Source organism: Miscanthus floridulus, chromosome 5, assembly GCF_019320115.1.
Source record: "Miscanthus floridulus cultivar M001 chromosome 5, ASM1932011v1, whole genome shotgun sequence".
NCBI lineage: Eukaryota > Viridiplantae > Streptophyta > Magnoliopsida > Poales > Poaceae > Miscanthus > Miscanthus floridulus.
The window spans coordinates 64,277,708-64,301,945 of record NC_089584.1 but is presented as its reverse complement, the minus strand read 5'-3'; the positions used below and the strand labels follow the sequence as shown (position 1 = coordinate 64,301,945).

The 24,238-nt window shown below is 44.7% G+C and overlaps 1 pseudogene; it reads left to right on the top strand.

Annotated features, from left to right (window-relative positions):
• Positions 1 to 3,481: 3,481 nt before the first annotated feature.
• Positions 3,482 to 14,613, top strand: LOC136450011 (calcium permeable stress-gated cation channel 1-like; annotated as a pseudogene).
• The last annotated feature ends 9,625 nt before the right edge of the window (positions 14,614 to 24,238 follow it).

Here is a 24,238-nt window from a genome sequence, read left to right as displayed (position 1 = left end):
AACATTCGATAGTGAACTTAATTTAATTGAAGCGGACCTTTTTTTTCAGCTTTTCATATTTCTCGTGAAGCTTTGATTTCCTTTTTAATTTTAAACGGGTATATATTATATGGAACTTGTAAACAATGTTAGCGTAAAGCTACATCATTTCGTTCCTTGAATAATTTCTTTGTGACGTGGAACATTTCGTCATGGAGCTTGAAATACTTTTTCCAAGAACAAGTTTTCCAAGAGTTTGTCAGATTTGTTAGAGTTCGAGTCCCAAAGGACTCACTCTTTATTCGTGGCTTCGGCCGCGGTGACCAAGGGAAAAAAAACTCCCTTGTCTGTCCCATATCCAAATCACATGTCTATGCCCAGCTCATATCTCAAACTATAGTGGCGCTGTGTATGAGTGGGGCAGGGATTCAGAGATTTTCTCGATTTACGTGAGAAGATATTCTTCTTAAGTCGGAATACCTGGCACTGTCTAGCCACCGTGGATTGAGTTTTTTTTTTGAAAAAATATCATGAATTGATTCACCTCGAAGCATGTCAGAGCAAACTCCATGTTGGTGCAGCTCGGGCCTTCACCTTCTCCACTAGCATCTTGTGAATCTCCTTAGGAATTTGATCGACCGAGGGCTTAATGATGTTGTTTCAATTCTTTAGGTCGGTCTTGTCATCAGACATCTTCGTGGTAGATTTGTTTTGCTTTTTTTTCCAGTGGAGTTGCCAAATGGTGCATCTTCGTGGTAGATTTGTTTTGCTTTTTTTTTTTTCCAGTGGAGTTGCCAAATGGTGTGTTGACACTGAATCTGTAGGGGCTAGATCGCACGAGGCCGCAAACATCCTAGATACATAGTGTAGGGAGGTCAAGGCGGTGAGGCCGACCAGTAGATTGACGATGCTGATTAGACGCCTGTTCTTCACCTAAAAACATCCACGAACGCCTCCCAGGAAGGAATTAAATTGTCGAGGAGACGCATATTAGGGATGTTCTAGATCGTTAAGGCTACCTATAACCCCAACGAATCTCGTGGAGAGAGGTGCCACACATCATGGAGTTAGAAGAGTAAAAGTTGGGTAAAAGGAATAGTATATGCATTTTTTATTGATTGTGTACGGTTTGTACAGGGCACCCCGGCGGAAACGGCCTATTTGATCCTTTTTCCTTTTTTATTAGTTATTGTTGCAAAGTCAGAATTCAAACACTTGTAACCTCTCTTTTCTTTTCTGTCAACACATGCTCACGGTAGAATATTGTTGTCCTGAGTGGCTTGCCTGTTCGTTAGGTACTGTTTGACTGATTTATCGCGAAAGAAAAATATTGTTCGTTGACTAAAAAATACTCCCTCCGTTCTTTAATATAAGCCATATAGTTTTTAGCACTAATATTAACGCACGGCTTGGGGAAGGATGTGAGACCGAGGAAAAAAAAACCAGGCTATCTTCTCTCTCCCAATCAGATTGCTTCCTAAATCTAAGGAATTGGTTAGGGGCATGTGCTATATACAGTGGAAAGGTTTCCAAACTAATCGGCGTGGAAGCTGATACGTACCTATATTTTAGAATTTTCTTTAGAAATCTATATGGCTTATATTAAGGAACGAAGGTAGTATGATTTATAAGTGAAACAAACGTAAGGTTGATCTGTATCACGGTTTATCGTTTGCCACGTAAGGTCCGCGCGCCCAGGGTTTCAATTTCGGTATTGCAAAAATTTCGGCCACCACTGAAACTACCGAATTTCGCAAAATTCGGCCGAAATTTCGGTGAATTTTTTTTAGAGATTAGCACATGAAGTATGTTTTTTCTAAAAAAAAAACATTTAAATATAAACAAATATTAGTATGATTTATGACTACACATCTATGCAATATAAACAATAAAAAAATGAGTCTAAAGTTATATAACACATGTATTAGTGTATTACAAAATTTTGGATTTTTTTTCGACCACCACCGAAATTACCGAATTTCGCGAAATTTCGCCGAAATTTTGAACCCAGCGCTCGCCTCACCAAACCCCTACCAATAGGCCAATAGCATATCGGCCGCGCGGCTGAACAGGGCGACCAATCAGGCGGTGCACGGTCGGGAGCCGATGGCCTCTCCCCCGCGCGATTTGACCGCCGCCACGCCACGTCTTGCGTCGCCAGAGAGGGAGCTAGCTGCTCGGAGCTGAGCACGGCGCGATCCCGGCCCCGGCTCCCGCCCGCTCGGGCTGCCTCACACGTGACCTTTGTTTATCAGCGTAGTACTGTATGCCAGCGGTTTGACCTTGGGAGGCGCAGCGCTCTGGGCTCTGCCGCGCCGCCGCCCACGGTCAGTTGTCGCCTGGACCGTGTCACCAGCGTCGTCCGCCCGGTGCGAGAGGGTGTGCAAGGAGCCGGGAGGGCGGGAGGGAAGGGCAGCGGCTGGCGAGTTTGGTGACTCAGATGAGCAAGGACCCGTCCCGTTCTACCACCGCCACAGGCCGCGGGGGACAGTTGGGCGTTGCCGACAGTCCGTGCGACACAGATGATGGCGACCGCGAGTCAAGTGGCTTCTTCGATTGGAGTATTTTCAGCGTGGCCGACGTGTCGTCTCACCGGCCTCCAGCTCCAGGTCACGCCACGCCACGACAAACACACGGCGATTATCATGAGATCAGCCTCCCGTGACACGCATGCCTGATTGACTTTTGGCATGCATGTCCGTGTCTATTACCCTCTCTCTCGCTTACCAAGTCCTTAACGAGGCTCAGGAGTCAGGACAGAAGCTAAGGACATACGGAGTAGTACGTGTGACAATTCTATTTATGAAGATATACTAGGTCGGCGCCTGAAGCTTTAAGCAGCTGTATGTATGTATGTATGTATCGTAGGGTAACTGTATACGTATTTGGCGGGGCTATGAGTTTGACACTTATTACGGCGGCATGCGCGCACACACACACAGCCAGACTCTCAACATTATTGTGCAGAGGATTTACGAGCCCAACGCAAATAGAAAAAAAAAGTGGCAAAGTGTTGGCCTGAATGCAATCTATTTCCGTCTGTCTAGATTCGTGGTGGAGACGACCAGCGAAGCATACCATTTTTTTGCTTCAACAACCGGCGAGCCGATCACCATTGCAGATTTGCAGTGGTTAGGATCACACGTGGGGCCCCACGTTGCCTCCTCCGATGGGTCCCGGTTCACGTCTGCTGTCCTCCCCCTGTCTGGCTCGTGCTCTGCTCAAAATAAACGCGCAGCAGACCTGTCCGTTACGATTACGGCGTTACCACTGCTACAGTTACTACTACGTACACTGTACAGGTAGCCAAGTCGAATCGGGAAAGAAAGGAGAAAGAAGGAGGCAAGTCGTAACTGCTGCATCGATCCGTCTCCCCTTCCCTCCTTTCCCATGTGGGAGTTCCCTCTTCCTCCTCCCATTGACAGCACAGCAACCGGTGGACCGGTGGTAACGTCTCCCTTCACGACGGACCCCAGCGAGCAACAAGTGAACAAAGCCACCACAAGGGAAAGGAAAAGGACGGCCAAGTGCCGACGCCCGACTGCGGCTGCGCTGCCAGAGAAGAGAAGAGGCGATAAAATCCTGTCCGTGTCACACTTCTCTCCCCCTCCTCTCAGTGACAGTGAAGAATCAGCAGCAGAGTAGTAGCAGTTGCAGTGCAGGGGTCGCCGGCGTCTCCCACCATCTGCTCGATCGCCAGTCGGCCTTGGTGGAGAAGCGCCAAGACGAGCACAAGGGGGCTCGGCGGCATTCGCGGAATGATGGCGGCCTGCCGCGCCGGCGGTTAATTAGGCCGAGCACAACCGGCGCTGCTCGCTCTCTCCGCTTCGCGATTGTTAGTTCTCTTGTTCCTGTGACCGAGGCATGTATGTGCGGTGACGTCTCATGCTCCTCCCTGTTTTCCGCGGTTCTCTCCGCTATTTTCCGCTTCCAGTTCGGCTTGGGATCAGATCTGCTTCACCGCGCCGCTCCACCACCTCCATTTCTGCTGGCTTCCGTGCGTTTTGTTTATTTACCCCCAACAACGTTTGGCTGCCCGCTGATTTCCTTTCAACTCTTCTAGCCGCCTGATTTGGGAGGACAATTTTGCGGGCATTCCAATTGAACCACGAGTTAGCTTGTCTTTTCGAATGGACCAGCCAGCCATTCCATTGACGGGGAGATCGTATTGCATTCATCCGTGCAATTTGGGAGTCTCAATTTTGCAGCGCGTCGGGTTTTGTCCCGCTCCAGTTACGTAAAATGCTACTCCGCTGACCACTAGAGAATTTGCTACTGCGTACAACCATGTATTTCCACTGCAAATTCACACCATTTTCTTCTTTTTCAGTGTGCTCATGTATCAACTGAGTTTCACTAGATAGATTGATTTTGAAAATGTGTGTTTTTTAATATAATTTACCGGTAACTGGAAATCCCTTGTATTTCGACGGCGGGAGTACATGTACCGATTTTTTAAGGAAAAAAAAAGAAGGAAAATGACAGCGCAACAAATGGATTCGGCTTCCATCGCTTTTTAATTTTATTATTATTACTATTATAACGCCTTTCCCGCTTGAGCTGACAACTTAATTAAAGTCGACAACTTGGCCTGCCTAATGCCACCTTTAAAGATTTGCTGTTATAGCCTTTCTTGGTCCCGTCTTAACATTTCCAGGATGGATTAACGCTTCACACGGACGTTTCCTTAGTGGAACAAATTTATGCAAAGTTTATTTATGAGTTATGACCCTTTTCAGCTGTCACGCCTTAAATTCCGCACTTATAACCTTATTATTACTACTACTACTTAGTATTGTTGTTGTGTAGCAGTATGAACTTAACTTTCATTGTTCAAGCTCGAATCTATGTTCGGCTGATTTCTTTGGCTCAGAGAATTCAAATCGTTGATTATATTATCCCTTTGCACTGGAAGCTGCTCAGCTAGTATCTTTTGGGTTTGATGCTTGATACTTACACCACCAAGTTCGTTAGTACTTATCCATTGTATATCTCATAGCTACCCTATACGAAAGGAACAGGAGTTTGGTTTGCTCACAATAGGATCACTATCTTGCTTTTCAGTTTCTGATAGAAGTGCTGTCCGCCCGCCTGTGTCCTAGAGTTCAAACATGGTCTGTCGTTTGATAACTTAGAATTCTGTTTCACTGTTCTTCTGTGATGCTCAATCATGAATATTGCTTCAAGGGTTGGTTATGCCTACTTCTTACTTCTATTCACCGTTTTTTGTTGATTCATTTTTGTGCCGATATGTCAATATTTTTTGCTCAGTGCTCCATACATCTGGCATGGCAATGACTCTGTTCATATGCATTGCTGATAGGTTGCATGGTTTTCTAATGGAAGTATGGAACAACTTACGTAAAACTTTTTCTATGGTAGTTTATGCCATCACTCTGGGTGCTCAAGAATTCAATACTGATTGCAGACAAAGTTCGATTCAACTTCTGTTTCCCTAGAAATGGTTCTGTGTTGTTTTGTGTCTTCAGAGTGATTTTGTGTTTCTCTTTCACAGTTTAGACTGAGTCACCACATGCGGTTTTTGCCACTCGATAGGTCATGTTTTTTATAACCTTGTCGGTCATCAATTCTTACATTTGATTTTGTTTAGAATTGTATTATCGTGACATCATACTGTCTAGCGGTTAATGATTGTGTTCTTCCTGACATCTTGCAGATAAATTCATAAGGATTTCCTCCCAAGCTATTTAAGGACAACTATGGCTACTATTCAAGATATAGGACTCTCTGCGGCTATCAACATACTGGGTGCTGTAGTGTTCCTACTTGCATTTGCTTTCCTTCGGCTGCAGCCAATCAATGATAGAGTTTACTTCCCAAAATGGTACCTCAAAGGCGCAAGAGAGAGTCCAAGTCATGGGGGTACATTTGTCCGGAAATTTGTCAATTTGGACATGCGTTCATACTTGAAATTCTTAAGTTGGATGCCTGCTGCTCTCAAAATGCCTGAGGATGAGTTGATTAGCCATGCAGGTCTGGATTCAGCTGTGTATCTGAGGATTTACTTGGTCGGGTATGTGACTTGTATACCATGTACTGTAGGCATGTTTTAGTGCTTTTGCTTGTTGTGTCAGTTTCTGTCTCCAATTGCATCTGAGGTGGGGCATTATTGACTACCAGTTACCATCAATGGATAATTAGGTTTCCATTGGCCTAGGCATAGTTGTAAATAGAACCTTGGTTTACAAATGGGCAATCAACCTATAATGTGCATCGATTATTGTATTACCCTGCTGTACTCTAGACACATGAAAACATAGGCAAAAGAATGAACTGGTGCTACCAACTTTATTCCTAATTACATTGGCTAATTCAGTGCTAGGTCTTTGCTCTATTTTGTATTGTCAGCTACTCTATATTAGATCACTAGCCTTTGCCAATTGTATCTAGCCTCCAGGATTTCAGAAAAGGGAATTTACTCACTTTGATATGTCTCCGGTTTATCAGTCGTTTTACCTACTCACCAAATGTTTCTGTTGAATCAAAACATTTGTTGTTCCCTCTTTATGTTCCTTTGGTTCACTGATTGACACCGATCTCATTTCTTCTTTACGTGTACTTATTTACTTTGTTTCAATTGTTGCAGACTTAAAATATTTGCTCCAATCTCAGTTCTAGCTTTCATTGTTCTTGTCCCTGTTAATTGGACCAATGATACTCTGCAATTCTCGAAGGTAGAGCACAGCAATGTTGATAAGCTTTCGATATCAAACATACCAGTTGGATCAAAAAGGTTAGCACTTGTTTTATGTTTTGGAATGTATGTACAGCTCTAGATGAAGCTTATGTTATGACACCATGATTCTTTGGGGAAGTGTTGGTTACCGCCTACTGAGGCTAATTATTTATGCTTATCTCATGCATGTTACCAGAGTTTTTAAATACACTCTGTGCGGTTGGCTTAGATAGAAGGCACAACTTGTGAAGGAGCGCTGGGCATTGCCCTGTATCCTTTTCCATTTATAGGTTCAGGAAAGTTGTAAATTGAAGTAAAGAAGTTATATGGATGTGACTGTGCAATATGAACTGCTATCCAGCCTCTGACAGAAACTGATTTTGGAGAGGAAAAATGTGGTAGATTGCACATGAGAGAAAACTTAGGAGCCCAAGCTCATAATGTTGAATAAATAAGACAAATTTGCAATTAAAAATAGTTCCAAGTTCAAGCATTAGATTTAGGGAAATGGGTTCAGATTCTAAAATAGTTTCAAATTTTACACTCAATATACCTGGTCATTCAAATTAGGGATTTTAATTTTGAGTTCACATTGACTGCTCAGGAGTCCTAACCAATTTCTCTTTGTGAAGGTTTATAGCCCACTTGACAATGGCTTATGTTTTCACATTTTGGACCTGCTATGTACTATTACATGAGTACGAAATAGTTGCAAAGATGAGACTGCGATTTCTTTCATCAGAGAAACGCAGACCAGATCAGTTCACGGTATGACTAACCTATGATTGAATTATGCCTTGAGCACATAGTGCTATCCAAATGCTTAAATGAGTTAAAGTTAATGTTTGTACTGTTACTGCATTTCACATAGATTTTGAGATGAAAACTTGTTTCTTTTTTCCCCCTGAACTGATCAAGTGGATTTTGTTGTTTTGATTATGACTTGTTGAATGCACTTACTCAATGATTATCTTTTAGGTCCTTGTGCGGAATATACCGCCTGATCCAGATGAATCAATTAGTGAGCTTGTGGAACATTTCTTTCTTGTGGATCATCCTGATCACTATCTGACGCATCAGGTAATAATTACATAACATATTTCATGAATATTCATGTTATGATCCTTACTTTATTCTAGGAATTTATATCTAGATTCTCCACCATGCCATCTTCCTGTAGTATGGTTTTGGTGTTTCCATGTTTGTACAGATGCATGTTTCACAATTTTTGGTAGATCCTTGTTTGCTTCATTTAAGTTTGGTACATATGATTCCTATTCAGATGGATTTTTATTTGATTCTTTGTAAAGTATGTTTGAAGGGCGGGCCTGGTGCAAGCGGTAGAGTCTTACCGCCTATGACCGGAAGGTCCCGGGTTCGAGTCGCGGTCTCCTCACATTACACAGGTGAGGGTAAAGCTTGCCACTGACACCCTTCCCCAGACCCCGCACAGAGCGGGAGCTCTCTGCACTGGGTACGCCCTTGTAAAGTATGTTTGAACTGTTATTTTGAAATTTCTTTTTCTGTAAAACAGAATCAGCCATGCTATGTTAGATTTATTGCATGCACTTGTTTTGTAGGTTGTTTACAATGCAAATAAGCTTGCTAAATTGGTGAAAGAGAAAGGCAAAGATGCAGAATTGGCTTGACTACTATCAGCTGAAGTTTGAAAGAAATGCATCTAAAAGGCCTACTACTAAGGTTATTCCACAAAAATAAACCATAGCTGCTGCTTTCCTTTCATATGGTTTCATTATATTTGAATCAAAATATGAACACTTCTTTTTAAAATTTTATTATAATTCTTTGGAACTCTCTTCTGCTGCAGACTGGTTTTCTTGGTTGTTTCGGTACGAAGGTGGATGCTATTGAATACTACACATCAGAAATTGAGAGGATAGAAAATGAAGTGAGTTAAATTACTGTTCAGTGCTTGTCATTTAATGAACTACATTCATCTTATAGTTATAATTATATCATTGCACAAATAGAAGGATCTAAACCATTAGGTTTGATAGAGTTGGATCATAGCTAAACTTTTGACACAAATACACAGTTACACACTATATTTCGAACATACACACATTAAAAAAAGTACAGTTAGCTGTATATGTTTTTTCTGAAGTGGATTTTCTGTTATTTAGTGACACAAGATGTGCTACTGAAGTAGCCTTTTTCACTTATGTATTCTGAATGCTACATAAAACCAAACTTTGATAGGACTGCCAGTAATATATTTGTCTTTCACAATGTTACATTTCCTTTTCTTTTTAAACAAAGGATACCTATCATAAATTATCAGATTTAACCCCTCATCTAAATGATATTCAGGAAGCAGAAGAGCGTGAAAAAATTGTGAAGGATCCCAAATCAGTTGTCCCAGCAGCATTTGTTTCCTTCCGATCACGTTGGGGTGCAGCAGTTTGTGCTCAGACACAACAAACCAGTAATCCAACTGTTTGGTTGACTGAATGGGCTCCAGAACCTCGCGATGTGTACTGGGATAATTTGTGTATTCCATTTGTCTCCCTTACAGTTCGAAGGCTGATAGTTGCAGTGGCATTCTTCTTCCTGAATTTCTTTTATGTGATCCCAATAGCATTTGTTCAGTCTCTTGCAAATCTTGAAGGGATCGAGAAGGCAGCTCCGTTTCTGAAGCCTCTGATTGAAGAGTATGTCTACTTTAACATGCCATACCTTCTCCACATTTTATTTTATTTTATCATGCCATACTTTAACATGCTTGGGACTAAAAGGCTTTGTTGTTGTGTAGTTCTACCGCAGTAGTTATATTGCTGGTTTTAAATTTCCCTTATGTTGGACATATATATTTGTGCCACTTTGCTCGAACCATGAGTTAGGCGAAACTAAAACAAATGCATGATTATCCCATTTAGGTCACTGCTGCCGCATATTGATGTCATCTAACTGACTATTTGATTTAACTGGGACAAAATAAGTTACTGGAAGAAAGGTAACGAGTACCAAATTGGTAAACTTTTTTATTTCTCGAACATGCACGAAGCTGTTTATTATATGACTTGTAGAATCATACTCGCCAGTGGTTGATTAGAAAACCGACCTCAACCCAAAAAACTAATAACCTTCTTCTGGTACAAAAGCGAGGAGACGTGAGACACCTCGAGCCCCAGCCAAACCCCATAACTGTAACTCCTCAGTAGCAACCAGACTAGGAGAAACTCCAAAGACACATTGATTACGATGACACCAAATTGACCAAGCCCCCAAATTGTCATTGTTTCTTTCACACTGTTATATGGGCATGTTCCTCATCCCTGAAACCTTTTAGTTGATTTTTTTTCTCTCAGGCCTACTATTAAATCATTCATCCAAGGTTTCCTTCCGGGTATTGCTCTGAAGATCTTCCTTATATTGCTCCCAAGCATATTAATGTTTATGTCTAAGGTTGAAGGATTGACCTCAATATCTTCACTGGAGAGAAGATCTGCATCCAAATACTATATCTTCATATTCTTCAATGTGTTTCTGGCAAGCATTATTGCAGGATCTGCTTTAGAGCAGCTAAAAACCTATATTCATCAGTCAGCAAATGAGTATGTCCTTGGCTATCCTTTTATGCCATGCCATTAATCATTGTCATCCTTGTATTGTGTACTGATACATTATAGAGATGCATTAACATAAATACAAGTTGGCGAATAATTCATCATCTATCCATTTGGCTTGATGAAAAGATTTGAGATAATCATAGAGATGCATTAACTTAAGCTTTGAGATAATTATATTTAACCTAGAAATATTTATCAGATAATTATATTTAACCTAGAAATATTTATCATTGATAACATATGAAACAGTGATCAACCATTACTAGAAGTAGCTATTAGAGCAGTTGATATGTTAGTCTTTGGATATAGCACATAGGTGGAAGTATTTTTCTGGAGCTGTGGTAACAAAATTATGCTGTCTGACTGGGTACATTGGTTCTACCTGTACTCTGAATGTTGCACAGCATTGCAGAACCTAGGTTTTAATAAGTTTGCCATGATGTATCTGTACTTTAAATGCTCACAGTAAGGACATAATCTGGATGCAGAAAACATCCCTAAAATTATTCATATATTTACTTTCTGTATAAGGGGTAACAATACTCTGATTCCCTTCGTTTTGAAATTATCTTATAGGCATGCTAATTTTCAGTGTATTCTCCTTTGTTTTTCTGGTATGGCACTAGTTTGAAGGTCCTGCTATTAACATGTCATATTTGAGCCCCTTAATTTCTCCTTTTGTGTGTATGAATTTATTGCTATTATCTAATTGTCCTCATTTACAGAATACCAAGGACAATTGGTGAAGCAATTCCAATGAAGGCAACCTTTTTTATAACATATACAATGGTTGATGGTTGGGCTGGGGTAGCTGGTGAAATATTAAGATTGAAGCCACTAGTGATCTTCCACTTGAAAAACCTTTTCTTGGTCAAGACTGAGAAAGACAGAGAAGAGGCAATGGACCCTGGAAGTATTGGTTTTGACTCAAGTGAACCTCAAATTCAGCTATATTTCTTACTTGGTCTTGTCTATGCGGCAGTGACACCATTTTTGCTCCCTTTTGTATTGATATTCTTTGGGTTTGCATACGTTGTATGCCGCCACCAGGTAAGCAAGCATATCATAAATGCTTCGCAGTGCTTTTTTTAGCATTGCATTTGGCATTATGTGGTTTATCGGGCTGCGCTACATTTGCATGTGCATAATTATAAATAATTCTTGTTCTTTTAATTAGTGTGTTGCATGTGTTTGGTTATAGTTGACTTACCCTGATGTGTAACTTACACAATTTCACTGTTTCAGATAATAAATGTGTATAATCCAGAATACGAGAGTGCAGCAGCATTTTGGCCAAGTGTTCATGGACGTATAATCACAGCATTGATTGTATCACAGCTGCTTCTCCTGGGATTACTTAGCACAAAAGGCGCTGGCCAGTCAACACCTGTGCTCCTTGTTCTTCCTGTAGTAACCTTTTATTTCCACAAATACTGCAAGAACCGCTATGAACCGACTTTTGTAAAATGCCCATTGCAGGTATGTTTCCTTTTAAAATCCGGGAGTTAAAGTCATGAATATATGTTAGAATGCTGATCAAGCTTCTTTTGACATTAACAACTCCTTGGTGCATCTTCAAATAAACATGAAGAATGTTGCTTCTAAAATTCATTGACTTTTGTGCTCACATTTTTATCATTTAGGTTCAGATTGTTAGTTTGGCAAATTGGTTGAGAATTAAGGTGTCAACTAAAGTTTTATAGTTAATGCACATTGGAAGATCACTGTTTCATTTGAAATAAAAGCTTGTATCGAAGGAGATACAAATTTCTCTCTTCATACCTAGTTATAGCGCGTGACTGGAAAAATCATTTTTTTTCTCGAAAATGCAGGAGAGCTGCATCTCATTATATTAAGAAGAATGAAAGGGGCTAGAGCCCTACAACATACACCACACACAACCCCACAACCCCAGGAATTACATTCGCAGCCTGAAAAAGGGCAAAGGACGACCAAACACTAGCACTAAGCTAACCACCAAAAAGAGGGGCTGTTAAGGAAGACAGACCCTTGGCTCCTGCTAGATTCCACAACTGGCACTCTTCTCCAGCAAGGGTGAGAGCACCACCAAGGTTAGGGGTAATACCATAAAAAATGCAACGATTCTGGTGGTTCCAAAGAGTCCAAGCTCCAAGCACAATGAGAGAGTTGAGACCTTTTTGTATCAATCCACTTGTTGCTCCACTAGCCTTTTCCCACCAGCTATCAAAGGAAGTATCCGAAGGCTGTGGCGACAATGAGTGGAGGCCGACCTGTCTTAGAAGGAAGTACCAAAATTGTCTAGCAAAGACACAGGAGACAAGGAGGTGGTTAATAGTCATCCTCTTGGTCACAGAGAGGGCACTGCTCAGGATGAGGCAGCCCACGACGCGCAAGGCAATCTGCCGTCCAGCACCGATTGTGGGCCACCAACCAAAGGAAAAAACGGCATTTGGGCGGTGCCCAGTTCATCCAGATCCTCTCATATGGTCCAAACTGAGTAGATCCCAGGAAGAAACTCTCATAGGCAGACTTGGCTGAGTATTGCCCACTAGCAGAAAATCGCCATATGTGGACATCTTTGACATCAGGTTCTAACTCAAAGTTATACAGCAAACCCCAGAGATGGAGGAAGTCCACAATAACACCAACAGTGCGGGCTCCCTTAATATCCAAAACCCAACTGCGACCCATTAAGAGCTTCTTGGACAGTACGTCGCTTCACCCTTCTCTTTGGGGTGGCTTCTAGTAGTCGAGGTGCAAGATCAGCAATACACTGTCCATGGATCCAACAATCAGTCCAGAACAAAGTGCGATTCCCATTGCCCACTTCCGATACAACAGCTACTGAGAAGAAGGAATAGATCTGGTTCGGGATCTGAGTAGGGAGGGCTGCCCATGGACGATGAGGCTCAGTTTTTTTCAGCCAAACCCACCTCATCCTTAGTGCCCAGCTGAGATGCTTGAGGTCAGAAATGCCAAGCCCACCTTTCCCCAAGCCACAAGACAAGACTGGAAAAATCATGGTGCCATGACCATCTAATTCTTATGATATATTTTGTGGTTGGAGAGCTAGAATTGAACCCATGCTGCTATGACTTGTACTACCTTATTCTGGCTAAAACTGCTTTGATGCTTTTTTCCATATCAGCCATTGTTGTAAATAGCCCGACATAGCTTTTTCAAGGGTCTACGGCTACGATATTGACAATTGTTATGTTATAAACGCCGCTTTTTGGCTTAGGCGCGAAATATTTTAGCACCACTAATCGTGACCAAAGAAAATATTCATTCCTTACTTTGAGGGGTAAAATCTATGCTATCCATCAGGTTCTTGATTTAACAAGACATTTTAAACAATTATTAAATCGTTGAATTCATTTAGTGGAAGTTAAGTAATTTACTTGGAGACCTGTTCTCCTGGAGCCTGTACATGTATTTAAGTGTGTTCATAAAACTTTTCTTAGTTAAATGTTTTTGTGCATAATTAGTTAACAATTGTCATGTTTTTGTAAAAACGCTAAATTAAAAATAGCATCTGTTGTAGCTTTTAGAGGAAGACACTAAATGTCATAGCCCGCTATTTAGGCTCTGTTTGGATCCCCTTCTCTAAACTTTACAGCTCCAAAAACTTTAGATCACTTTACCTCAGTTTTGAGATCTAAAGCTCTAATGTGAGGTGGGCTAAAGTTTAGAGCTAAGTTTAAACCACCTGTTTGGAGACTTTAGCTCTAGAGTTTAGAGGAGGGATCCAAACAGACCCTTACAACATTGATACCAACACAATTGTTGTCCCATTAGATTGTTTGCAAATTAGCATTAGTGTTTTGGAAGGCTGAAGTTTTGTTGCTGTAAGAATTGACTATTGTTATTCAGTTCAACCGGTATACCATGTATAAATGTATGACCTAAATTGTATTAGATTAAAAACAGCATTAATTTAAACATGTTTACAACAGTCGCACCATGGAACATGACTACCAACACATTTCCATTTTCTTACCAGGAGGCAATGAAGAAGGATACCCTAGAACGTGCCAGAGAGCCAGGATTTGATCTCAAAGGATACCTAATGAATGCCTACATCCACCCATTGTTCAAAGGTGATGAGGACGATGAGAAGTTCTCAATCGCTGATGAACCAGAAACAGAGCAAGTTCTGGTGGCAACCAAGCGGCAGTCCAGGCGGAACACCCCTGTGCCCAGTAAATACAATGGGTCGGAATCACCTTCCCTTCCTGAAATTGTAAATGATCAACGGCTATAAGATGTCTGCAGTTTTCCTATGTATATTGAGTAAAGGATACAATAATGCTTTTGAATGCCTCTAGTTTATACAAGCAAGCAGTGATGGCCAATATTTATGCATGTGGTTCCTTGCCCTGTGCCAATTGTCTTGGATTATTTCTTTCACCCTTGCTTGTTGTTGGGATTGTTGGCAATATTTGAATGAGAAAACTCCTTCAGTTGACCTTGAAAAAGTTATTAGGCTTTCTTCTTTGCCCCTTTTAGATTCAAAGTTACCTATTTGACCCGAAATCTAACTTTCTTTCCTTATATGGCCCATTCGTCAGATTTGGCGACTAATGGTGTTAAGTGGGGGATGAAATGATGACTTCACCCCTAGGCGAAATAGGTAAGTTCAGTTTTTATATATTCCATTTTGAGGATTATTTAAACTATTTTTGCTTGGATTGAGGTCATACCTTCAACACATTTTCCAAACCATGCGAAAATAGTCTAAACAATCCTTAAAAGGAAAATATATGAAAACTGAACTTACCTATTTGCCAAGGGTAAAATCATCATTTTGTCCCCCACTTAATACCGTCAATGGCCAATTCCGAAGGAAGGGCAATATATGGAAGAAAAGTTGGATTTCAGTAAATTTGAATCTAAAAGGACCAAAGAAGAAAGCTAAACTTATTTTAGAGCCAAAGAAGGAATTCTCTCCTGAATCCTATAGTATAGCAGGAATTTCACAACTGTTCGGCTTCCATGGTTCCTGTGCTTCCACAGCATAGTTTGTGCCAGCAAACACTGTTTTGCTGCTGTTATTTCGTTCAGGGATTGTTAAGGAAAGGGTGTGATTTTAAATTTGGTTGAAGCTGGGCTGGTTGCTAGCAGCCAAACTGGTCTGTTACCTACATTTTATTGCTTTAAGATTAGGATTTTCATGTTGCTTTTTTTCGCTGATCTTCAACCGGAGTTTTATTTGGACTATCGGTCATTTTTTGTTTACCTCGCACGCCGCTCACTTCCTGAGAGCATTTCCAGCTATCAGACTCGGCATCGCTTTTTTTAGTTATAGAGCCCCCCAGCGGACTCGCCATCCCTGTTGCGCACGCCATCGTCGGAGTTCGGCAAGCCAAATCTGGCGGCTCGGTTTGGCTCGCTATCCTCCCTCATCTGAGGCTGACAAGTGACAACTAGGACCCCTAGCTAGGACCGGTGCTACTTGAATCTTGAGCTTCACGTTGCTTTGCTTCAAAAAGTCATTTGTTTTCTCTTTTCGAAAATTCAAACGGTGACTACATCAAAATTATAAAATCATTCCAAATTTACTGTTGATAGAAAAATAACTAAGAACCCATTTTAAGTATATTGATGTCAAAATCACTTGTAGATTCTAAATTAAAATTCATCAGAGTTTACTGTTTTTTAGATTATCTGAACTTTAGGGTATTTATTTAATTGTCAAAAATCAAGGGAAAATCTGTCCACTCTTGTCAATTTGAATACCAATAACTATAGATCAATAGGATATGGACAATTTGAATACCGATAAACTATAAGGACGTCCGGACGGACGGACCGACCCCGCGCGCGTTACGTCCAATAAAAAAGGTGCCTAGTTATAGTTAGGTGGGGTCCACACCCTTTGGAGCGCATGCGGCCACTCGTTCGGGGTGCACACGGTGCGTGGGGGCCGTGCATGCAAAAAGGTGCCTAGTTATAGTCAGTTGTTTTACACGTATGTTGCAAAGTGTTTTATCTAGATGTTGCATATGTTGCACTGGCTATACACGTATGCTGCAAGTGTTTTTATCCAGATGTTGCATATGTTGCACTGGCTATACACATATATTGCAAGTGTAAGTTTTAAATGTTTTAGCTGTTTTCAAACGATGTTGCAAGTGTTTTATCTGGAGTTGCATATGTTGCAATGGCTATACACGTATGTTGCAAGTGTTTGTTTTAAATGTTTCATTTGTTTCAGACGTATGTTGTAGCAAATGATTTATGTTGCAAGTGTTGCATGACCAGGTGCGGAAAGTGGGCGCGGAGGTGGTCCCTTCGCGCCAGCGGGAAGCGAAGCAGGCACGCGGCCCCCATATGCATGCGCAGGCGCATGCATACCATAGCAGCAAGCACGGCAGCAGCAGCGCACGGCGACAGCAGCAACAATGCGCGGACACAGGTGCGACAGCAGTGTACCCATGGGCAGGGCAGGAGCTGCATGCATGCGCTATGGGCCCGCCCAAGCAAAGTGGGAGGTGGAGGCGCGGTGTACGCGTCCCTTAGCCGTTTCCTGCTGCATGTAGAGAGAGCGCGGCTGTCGACAAAATATGGTCGGCAGTCCACCGAGGGGGGTGCCCGTGGTGGTAGATTATCGGTAGACGGTGCGTGTAATCAGGAACCAGATGGTGACATAAGGCGCAGAGACAGCGATTTAGACAGGTTTGGGCCGTCTGGTCGATGTAATACCCTACGTCCTGTGTCTTTGGTGTATTGTATTGAGATGTATACAGATTAACCTCTCCTCTAGGGGACCCTTGTCTCTCCTTATATACTCCGAAGAGACAAGGTTACAGGTAAAGTATCCAATTTGGTACTATTACAATATCTAGTACAACTTGTAATCTTGATGTGTACGCCTTGATTTTACGGGCCAGGCCACCTCGGATGGTGCGGCCCATGTACCATCTTGTGGTACCCGAGGGTATATCCCCCACAGCTAGTCCCCAAGCGCCATGTATTCTGATGCGACACGCCATTTTAACCTTCTCCGAACAGTGAGGCTTGAGTTCTTGACATCTCCGACCACCGTTGTCGCCGGAGAAGGAGGTTGTCCGAAGAATGTATGGTGCTTTTAAGAAGAAAGAAAAAGATTTCCATCCTGGAAAGTGTGCCCACTTGTATTTCTGAAAAGAAATGTAAGTACGTCTTGAAGCGTAGCGTCCTTGATCATCAGAGGCGTAGAGGTCAAAAAAACGAACACATTCACCGCAAGGTGAAGTGTGCCCACTTAGTCCCCGAGCCTGGTAGTAGGTGACGTAGGCACGTGGTGCCAGGGTCTAAAAAGAATTCCCAGTTAAGTTGAGAATCCAATCGTCGTACAGGCGATACGAGATGCACCGGCAGGTGCATCGTACTGATGTAGTCCCCGAGCTTGCTGGAAGGTGAGGTATGAGCCTTGTAGCAAGGTCTAAACGAGAAAGAATATCCCAACTGTATGCGAGTCGCCAGTCGCATGTAGTTGAGACGCAAAGTCCCCGAGCCATGGTCGGAGAGTGGTCGAGGCAGTCCCCGAGCATAGGTCAAGGAGTGAGCAACGAAGTCCCCAAGCTGTGGTCGGAGAGTGATCGAGGCAGTCCCCGAGCACAGGTCGAGGAGCGAGCGACGAAGTCCCTGAGCCGTGGTCGGAGAGTGATCGAGGCAATTCCCGAGCACAGGTCGAGGAGCGAGCGACGAAGTCCCCAAGCCGTGGTCGGAGAGTGATCGAGGCAGTCCCCGAGCACAGGTCGAGGAGCGAGCGACGAAGTCCCCGAGCCGTGGTCAGAGAGTGATCGAGGCAGTCCCCGAGCGTAGGTCAAGAAGCGAGCGACGAAGTCCCCGAGCCGTGGTCAGAGAGTGATCGAGGCAGTCCCCGAGCGTAGGTCAAGAAGCGAGCGACGAAGTCCTCGAGCCATGGTCGGAGAGTGATCGAGGCAGTCCTCGAGCGTAGGTCAAGAAGCGAGCGACGAAGTCCCCGAGCCGTGGTCGGAGAGTGATCGAGGCAGTCCCCGAGCGTAGGTCAAGAAGCGAGCGACAAAGTCCCCGAGCATAGCTCGAAATTCCTGCAATATAAATATGTAGAATGGTAGTACATGATGTACAAAATATTAATTATGGAGAAAAAATCAGCGGTGAAGAAAATACGATCAGCAGTCATTTGCAAATGAGCATGATGTGATAAAGCAGTTGGTGCTTTGTGAACATCAGTGTTAATATGAAGTTTGTGTTTATACTTAATATAAACAACCCGACCAGTTAGTATGTAGCTGAGTCTCCAGCCCTAGCTAGCCCGTGAACCATAACGCGGGGCGCGGAGCTCGTGCACGTGTAGGAAGAACAAAGCGTCGCTAAGGAACCGCTGCCGACCACCCATAACACAGAGGGTAGACGCTCATGCACGTGTAGGGAGGAGCCAGAGACAGGGCCGTCTCTGGAGGCATCGAGCGTCAACATGACTGGTCGAGGATTTGCATTAAGTATAGATGTATGTTATATTTAAGATGGTATACATGGACAAACGTTATTTGAAGAATAATCATGACGAGGACGTTGTGGAGAAACGTCGTAATGAAAATTGTATAAATATTAATATTAGAAGTGTACTTATCTTTGGATAGGCATCTAGTTGGTCGCGATGAAGTTGTCCGGTCCTCGAGCTTTTTGGCCTGTCGCCATGACTGTGGTCGCGATTGTCGTAGCGCCGTTCTTCGCGGTGATCATCATTGCGACGTGGTCTGGTGGTCACAGCTCGGTGGAGCCGCTCGGGACGTGGTCGTCGTGGTCTGGTGGTCGACGTGGTCGGAGCTCGGCGGGGCCGCTCGGGACGTGGTCGACGTGGTCGTGGTCGGAGCTCGGTGGAGTTGCTCAGGACGTGGTCGTCGTGGTTGTGGTCGGAGCTCGGCGGAGCTGCTTGGGACGTGGTCGTCGTGGTTGTGGTCGGAGCTCGGCGGAGCTGCTCGCTCAGCGGCTCGCTTGGCTTGATGCCGTCGGAGCGCTTAGTTCTCATGGATGAATTTCGGTCGAACTTGAAAAGCTTGCTTCTTCTGTTCGTCTGGAATAGGGAGGTCACCCTCCGGCAGCATGGATGCTGGCTTCGTTCTCTTGTATGGTTGTGCATAACTAGTACTTGACGTCATATCTTGCATGGAGTTGTAGCTTGATACGCCTTGCTTTGTTTGCTTGCTTGGCCATGTAATTGTTCGTGCTTGCATGCGGATCGGCTCTTGATTACTTTAATTATCTTTGCACGGCTCTGTAGATCACACGTTTATCTTGCATTGTCCTTCGATCGATGTGCTCTTGCTGCTGTGCGTTGGGGCACATGATGGCAATTAATCATCATGCAGATCGAATCGGAGTAGGACTCTTTTGTGGGACGTGTTCCAGGAGATTAATTGGCTTGGCTTGTTGTCGTTTGGCTCCTTCCTTATTTGCTCGTTAGTTGAGGATTCAGACATGGTCTTGCTTGCCTACTTGGAGTCGTACTCGATCGGCCTTGGAGTCGGCAGAGACTGGATGCTGGGATCGAACTTGATTGAGGCAGATTGCTCACAGAATCGGACTAAGCCTTGAGTTGGTGATCTGTAGGTCGGCGTGTGCGAGGAACCGAATCCCCGCAGATGACGACAATGAAGAAATTCTCGTACAGAATCAAAGAACGATCCCGCCGAGAACGTGATGCTGACTTTGAGATCCCATCTGGTTCGCCGTGGATCAGCACCACAAATGATCTGCAGGTCAAAGTTCTCTACCCGTGCTGATTTGAAAGCTATATCTGGTGGGAGGACTGCCTCAGCGCCGTAAACCATAAAGTATGGTGAGACGCCGGTGTTTCGACTGGGCTGAGTTCTGAAGCCCCAGACCACGGCTGGTAACTCTTTGAGCCATCGTCCGGGAGCTTTGTCGTTTTCTCTATACATCCTCTTCTTCAATGCGTCCAGGATCATACCATTTGCCCGCTCGACTTGCCCATTAGCTCTAGGGTGAGCCACCGAGACGTATTTTACTACTATGCTCCTTTCATCGCAGAAGTCCTAAAAAGCGTTCCCGGTAAACTGAGTTCCCAGATCGGTGATGATGCTGTTGGGTACGCCAAAACGGTGGATGACCTGGTCAAGGAACGTGACAGCCTTCTCTGAGGATGCCTGTACCAAAGGCATGTATTCTATCCACTTAGAAAATTTGTCGATCAGCACGAAGACGCATGTAAATTTCCCAGGAGCCGGTTTAAAAGGCCCGATCATATCTAGTCCCCAGCATGCAAAGGGCCAAGAGGCTGGAATCGTCTAGATCTCATGTGCTGGTACGTGGATTCTCTTGGCGAAGAACTGACAACCCTCACAGTGGCGGACTAGCTTCTCTGCGTCGGCTACTGCTGACGGCCAATAGAACCCTGCTCGGAAAGCCTTACCGACCAGTGTTCTTGAGGCCGCGTGGTTGCCGCAGGAGCCAAAGTGGATTTGATCCAGGAGATGTTCGCCTTCCTCCTGGGTTATACACTTCATCAAGATTTCCTCCTTTGCGTTTTTGCGCCATAACTTGTCATCGACAAGCAGATACTGCTTACTGCGACGCATCAGGCGCTCGTTTTCTGTCCGATCAGTATAACCGCTGCCATCTGTTAAGTACTTGATGAAAGGTACTCTCCAGTCGGGCTCATGAGTGGTCGGAGGTGGCCCGATGGTGCTCGGCGCCGGAACCATAGCCACCAATTGCTGGTCTGGAGGCTTAACTGCCGTGGAAACTTCCTCTTCGATGGAAGGCGTGAGCAGGTCTTGGACGAATACGCCATGTGGGATTTTGGCTCGGGATAATCCTAACTTTGACAGCGCATCCGCTGCTTGGTTCTTGTCCCGGACCACGTGTATGTACTCGATGCCATAGAACCTGCCTTCCAGCTTTCTTATCGATTTGCAGTATGCGTCCATCTTTTCGCTGGTCGTGTCCCAGTCCTTGTTGAGTTGGTTGATGACCAGAGCTGAGTCTCTGTAGACATAGAGACGTTTAACACCAAGCTCAACCGCAATGCGTAAACCATGCAGGCATGCTTCATATTCGGCGGCGTTATTAGATGCCGGGAAATAAATCCTGAGGACGTACCGGAGCTGCTCCTTAGATGGTGACACGAAAAGAACTCCTGCTCCTGCACCGTCAATGTTGAGAGAGCCATCGAAGTACATCGTCCAATATTCGTCGGATCCCAGAGAGGCAGGCGTGCTTAAGTCTGTCCACTCGACGATGAAATCGACGAGTGCCTGAGACTTGATTGTAGTACGGCTTGCAAATTCCAAGGAGAAGGGGCATAGCTCCATTGCCCATTTGACGATGCGCCCATTCACATCCTTATTGCGAATGATGTCCCCCAAAGGGTACTCGGTCATGACCACCACACGATATCCATCGAAGTAACTTTCGGGATGTTATCAGTATTGCGTAGAGCAGTTTCTAAATCTGTGGGTACCTGGTCTTGGATTCATTGAGTACCTCACTGATGAAATAAATTGGCCGCTGTACCTTATAGGCGTGGCCCGGCTCGTCGCGCTCGACCACCATGGTAGTGGAGACCACCCGATTGGTTGCCGCAATGTAAAGTAGGAGAGTTTCGTCTTCTCTAGGAGCAGTGAGGACCGGAGGTGATGTAAGGTATTGTTTTAGCTGCGTGAAGGCAGCGTCTGCTTCCTCCGACCACTAAAACTTCTCGGATGCTTTGAGCAGTTTGAAGAACGGTAGCCCTTTTTCTCCTAATCTTGATATAAAACGGCTGAGAGCAGCCATGCATCCGGTAAGCTTCTGGACATCCTTTACCTTTTTGGGGGGCTTCATGTCTAAGACAGCTTTGACTTTCTCCGGATTAGGGCGTATGCCGTCGTAGCTGACGACGTTGCCTAGCAATATACCAGAAGGAACACCAAAGACGCACTTCTTTGGGTTTAACTTCCATTGGAATGTATTGAGGGCTGCAAAGGTGCGTTTTAGGTTGTCAACAAGGGTATGTGCTTCTTTGGTTTTGACAACTACATCATCCACATAGGCCTCTACAAGGTCATCTTTTATCTCGTCTACGAGGCAGGCCTGAATGGCGCGTTGGTATTTAGCCCCGGTGTTCTTAAGCCCGAACGACATAGTCATGTAGCAGTAGGCGCCGAAAGGCGTGATGAAAGACGTCTTGATCTGGTCATCCTTTTTGAGAGCGATCTGGTGATAACCAGAGTAGCAATCGAGAAAGGAAAGGAGCTCGCAACCGGCGGTTGAATCTACGACCTCGTCTATGCGAGGTAAGCCGAAGGGGTCCTTAGGGCAGTGTTTGTTGAGATCAGTGTAATCAACGCACATTCTCCATTCATTATTCTTTTTGCGTACAAGAACCGGGTTGGCTAACCACTCCGGATGATACACTTCTTTGATAAATCCGGCTGCCAAAAGCCGTGTAACTTCTACCCTAATCGCCTCCTTTTTGTCGCGAGCGAACCGTCGTAGCTTCTGCTTGATAGGTTTGGCCTTGCTGTTGACATTCAAGGAGTGCTCGATCAAGTTCTGAGGTACACCGGGCATGTCGGCAGGTTTCCATGCGAACACATCCACGTTGCTCCTCAAGAACCCGATGAGCGTGTCTTCCTATTTGGGATCTAGGTTGGCCCCGATAAGGGCCGTTTTGCTGGGGTCGCCGTCGACCAGCTGGATCACCTTGTGCTCCTTTGACTTGATGTTCTTGCGTGGAGCCTCGAGCTCTGGGATTTCCAGGTGGTCGGCTGAGGTCTTCTTAGCGTCGAGCATGGTCTCGGCCATGCGAATAGAGAGGTCGTGGGCCTCTGCTATTTTGAAACTGTCATCTTCGCAAGTGTAAGCGGCGTACACGTTACCTCGGAGGGTTAGGACTCCTTTCTAGGTAGGCATCTTGAGCACCAGATACCTATAATGAGGTATGGCCATGAACTTGGTGAGCGACGGTCGACCAAGAATAACATGGTAGGTGCCATCGAAGTCAGCGACCACAAAGTTGACGTAGTCGGTGCGGAAGTGGTCCGGGGTCCCAAATTGCATAGGTAGCGTGATCTGCCCGAGAGGTGTAGAGCTCTGTCCGGGGAGAACACCCCAGAACTATGCCTCGTATGGCTTAAGATCCGCCTGAGCTATCTTCAGGGCGGGCAGACTGTTCTTGAACAGTATATCGATGGAGCTACCGCCGTCGATCAGTACTCTGTCGAACTGGACCTTGTTGATACAAGGATCGAGGACCAGGGGAAAACGTCCTGGCTCTAGTATTGCGGCCCATTGGTCCTTCCTGCTGAAAGAGATTTCACGGTGAGACCACGAAGGGAGCCGGGGATCGGCGAGGAGGTTATCGGCGTTGGCCACGTTCAAGCAAGCACGGGCGAGCAGCTTGCGTTCTCGCTTGGTCTCGATGGACACTTTGCCTCCGATGATGGTGTGCACGCGATCGGTTGGCTTGACGTACTTGTGACGAGGGTCTGCATCGTCGTCGTCGTTATCCTCGTTGCGCTGTTCCGCTGCATCGTTAGGCTTGTCGGATGTATCCAGAGCCTATTGACGTGTATAGATAGACTTGAGAACACGGCAATTCTCCATGGTATGGTTTGACTTAGGATGGAGCTGGCAGGGCCCCTTCAATGCTTTGGTGTAGTCGTCTTCGTAGTTACAACGTCCGCCACCCTTTTTAACGGTATTGACCTCGCCGTCGTCTTCCCGAGCACGCTTGCTTCTGTAATCGTCACGGCGGTTACGCCGCTGATTACATTGATCGCGGTGGTCGCGGGAGTCGTTGCGCTGGTTGCGGCGGTCAAAACTGTCGTTCCGACCACGGTTGCCGCGGTAGTCGTCGCGGTGTGAGGGGTGGTCGGAGCGTGGAACCCTTGCTGCTTCTTCAATAATTATCTTCTTGGCGTCGTCGGCGTCCGCATATTTCTTAGCGGTGGATAGGAGCGCTGTGACCGATTCAGGTCTCTTTCGGAGGAGCTTGTCTCTTAGGGCGTCGTGG